A 3667-nucleotide genomic window follows, 5' to 3' on the forward strand; every position below is an offset into this window, starting at 1 on the left:
AGTGGCAGACAGAGGAATGTGTTTAACTGTCTCATAATTCCTTTCTTCACACGAAAAACTTGGAGCATGAAGAGACATTCTCTGTCCATTTCCTCTTGTTGGGTAAAGTGTTATGACGGGACAAAGTGCACACAGCATGTGGAACCTCTTGGTGGGGAGAAGAGAGGAGGCTGTAATGTAAGATAAGCTACTTGACATTCCTTGTTGGGCTCTTGTTTTTAAAGGAATATGGCAACCTGTGCATGGCTTGTCCTAGGAGGAGCTGACTTCAGTCATCGTGATGCCTAAGAATCAAGTAAGTAAGTCACAGTGGTGGATCTCTTTTCTGCCATTGAGTCGCTCCTGGGGGGCTGGCTTCAGGCTTTGGAAAGGATAGGGGTGCTTGCACTCTTCCTTCAAGCCCAAGTGAATGTAACCCCTATGAAGAAACAGTGGCTGGCGAAAGCCCTCTGTCTTTGCCTACCACCTCCAAGGCCGCACAGCCCTCCCACACTGTCAGAGAAGGGAGTGTGGCAGGGATTGAGACTGAGACGTGTTTGGGGACATGAAAGACCTGTGTGACTCAGTGGGCTTTGAGTGGATGGAATCTCTGTCCCTCTTCCGCTCAGCTGTCCTGACTCCACTCCCAGCTCTGATGCTGTTTCCGTCTCCTGCTGGCCCAGGTCTGTGCCAAGACAGGAATCTGGCCGGGTAGCTTCCTCAGGGAGTGACTTCCAAGCATGGTAGACCATTTGTCCAAGAGTTGCAGATATGATCACAGCATCTTCCTCTGCTTGGGTTCCATTGTAAGGAGAGCAAACCTGTTCGTATCTTTCCATAAATTCAGCAGGTGCGTAGAGGCGTAGGGTCTGGAAGCCTCTGTGTAGGTGAAAAATCAATGACTTGTATGGCATCATCACCCTCATGAACTATGTAAGAGCCTTCCCACTGCTCTCCTGGCCCTACTCTGTCCCCTTGCTCTGTCCTCTTCAATGCTGCCAGAGACCTTCCTCAAAGACATGTCTGCCTGTCACTCTCCCACTGGCCTTCAAGGGCCCCTCCAGTGACTTTCCAGACCATTTGTCCAAGAGTTGAAAATTTCCTCTCCTTTCCACCCCAGCTCCAGTCCCACAACTCCCGGAACAGATCTCCACATCCAGGACACGTGTTCCCTCTGAGAAGCTTCCCTCACTCTCCCAGCAAAGTTGGGGCCTCCTCCTCTCCATTCCCCTAGTGCTTTGTTCAGATCTCAGGTGTGTCACTGGCTGAGTCGAGTTTTGTCCACTTGTCCTCCCGCACCAGCTGTGGAAGCCTGGAAGGCAAGGATCCGTCTTCCAAGCTTCCTGTCTGAGCCGGGCAGCGCCAGGGCTGGGCACATGGCAGGGGAGCAACAGTGTTTGTTGGCTCAAGGAGTTCAAGCCCTGAGCTTTCTTCAGGGCTTTATGGCTCACGAGGTCCTATCTTCTGTCTCGTGGGGGCCTCGTACCTGGGGAGGGGTAGTCAAGTCATCCCCATTTATTTTACAGACATGGAGGCTGAGGTCTGAGCTCTCAGACTATAGGCTGTTAAGGTCCAAGACCCACATCTCCTGTGAACCAGGCTAGTCTGGTTTCTATAACCAAATTTTATAATTAGAGAGAACCCAAGAGGTTATTTAGAGCAAACCCCTCATTACCTGATAGGGAAACTGAGGCCTGGCCTGAGGATATTTTCTCAAGGTTGCATGACCCACTGCTGTCCAGTGGAGATTTGGAAGGCAGGTCCTAGATTTCTAGTCTAACTTTCTTTCCACGCCCCTTCTCTCCTCCTCTGCCTCCCTTCTGTATACGGCCATCAGAGAACATTTGGGGACCATCTGTCTGCATTTACAGGAGGGTGAAGAACTTACAGAATGCCCTGAGTCAGAGGGAAGGTAGACATGAATAAAACTGACCCTGCCTCAGGAGCTTCCCTGGAGGTGTGAGACCAGGGGTGGGTGGTGGCTGGGGGCTGCAGAGCCCAGTGGACTGGGGAAGGAGGGGAGGGTGAGGCTGGGGCAGGGTACAGGCCCCAGAGGAAGGGCAGCCGGCAGGCATGGCTGGGGATTCAGAGGCTGGCCTCATGGGCACTGAGGATCCCCGGTGGAGGGGGGCTGGAGAGGGTGAGGAGTCCATGTTGAGGTGCTGAACAGCAGCATGAGAAGGGCTTGGCAGGATCTAGGGGAAAGCTGCTTTCGTAGTTCTGGTTCTTAGTGTCTGGGCAAAGACGTCCTGATCAGCCAGCCTGTTGGGGCCTGAGAATCCCTCCCGTTTCCCGGAGAAACACAGAACGTGGAGTGCGTGCATAGAGGAGGGTTGAACGATAGACAATTCCATCATTGTCTGAAATGTGTATGGGGAGGGAAGTGTGTGCATTTCTGGCCGGCTCACCTCTATTGTGCTCAAATGAATTTTGTTTTGTTTCTGATTGACCACACTTCCAGTTGGTCTTTTCCCCCATCTCAATCTTAGGGCTTTCCTGAAACATTCATTCCATCCAGACATGATACAGGACCAGGTTGGTCCTGCTTTTTCCAGTTTCACCCTGCCTCTTCTTGCAACTTCCTGGACACACAGACTGGGATCCTGGTCCTGACTGCAGGCTCCATCTCCACTGGCAGGTTGAAACGTACACTTTGCCCAAATTACAGAGAATGTGATGTTTGCCAAATAGGTACCTTGACCTTGAGTTGTTTTCCAAAACATGACCAGGTTATAAACTTCTGCAGGGAAAGTGTGCAGTATCACATCATTATTGTTTACACCTTTGGCTTACATTACACTCTACATTTCATCAAGATCAGTTCATCTTCATAATAAGTAAATCTTCATTTACTCCTATTTCACAGATGAGGAATTTGACTTAGGCTGTGACCTGCCCAGGGTTAATGTAGCTGTCTATGGGCTGAGCTGGGCCACAGCCCAGGCCTCCTGTTTATAAATTCTCTCATCTTTATACCCTACTAAGCTTCACCCATATGCAAATTTCTGAAGGACCCAGGACATAAGAGGAACTCAATAAATATTTGTTGAATGAGTGAACTTTGGCTATTTTTTCCCGTTTTTGGGGGGGTGGGGGGTGGGGGTCACTCTTACCCATGAATGGATCCTCTTTGGCAGCACAGGGAACACTACCCTGTGAAGTATTTGAATTTCTTTCCACGATAAGGAACTAGTGAGTTCTCTTCTCACCCAGCCTCGCCTCCGGGAACTGGGTCACGCACACTGAATAATTAATTCCTTGAGTCTTTAACTCCTCCTGATGCTGAGATGATCTGACCAACATTGGTCTTGAAAGGTCCCTGGCAGAGACAGATCCTATTGTTTGTCATCATACACCTTCAGATGACCCATCTAATTGCTCACAGGGAACACTCTTGGCCTAATCAGGTCAGACTTCCAGCAGCTTAATCCAGTTCCCTCCTGCCACTCATCCCCGTCAATCTCCCCTAGACCCAAGGAGAGAGATCTTTGTGGGTTATCTTAGGTATTTAGGGTTCTGTAGGGACAGAAAGACCCACCTCTCCTTTCTCACTCCCCCTCTGAACTCCTTAAGATTTTGTGGCAAGGGCTGGAGAAAGAGTAGTAGACCATGTCAGGTTGGGAAGGAATGCATGGGGCTGGGGAGGCAGTTATCAAAATACCTGCTGGGCCTGCTCTTTCCCTGAGAG

General features: G+C 50.2%; 1 protein-coding gene across 1 annotated transcript in view; it reads left to right on the top strand.

Annotated features, from left to right (window-relative positions):
* The first annotated feature begins 259 nt into the window (after positions 1-259).
* The window catches only part of LOC103069359 (protein-methionine sulfoxide oxidase MICAL2), a 117697-nt gene continuing 114289 nt past the window's right edge, over positions 260-3667 (top strand). The window contains 1 exon segment of the mRNA XM_007471410.1: positions 260-299. The gene's annotated coding sequence lies outside the window, so the exon portion shown is untranslated.

Source organism: Lipotes vexillifer, unplaced genomic scaffold (genome assembly GCF_000442215.2).
Source record: "Lipotes vexillifer unplaced genomic scaffold, Lipotes_vexillifer_v1.1 scaffold6, whole genome shotgun sequence".
Lineage (NCBI taxonomy): Eukaryota > Metazoa > Chordata > Mammalia > Artiodactyla > Lipotidae > Lipotes > Lipotes vexillifer.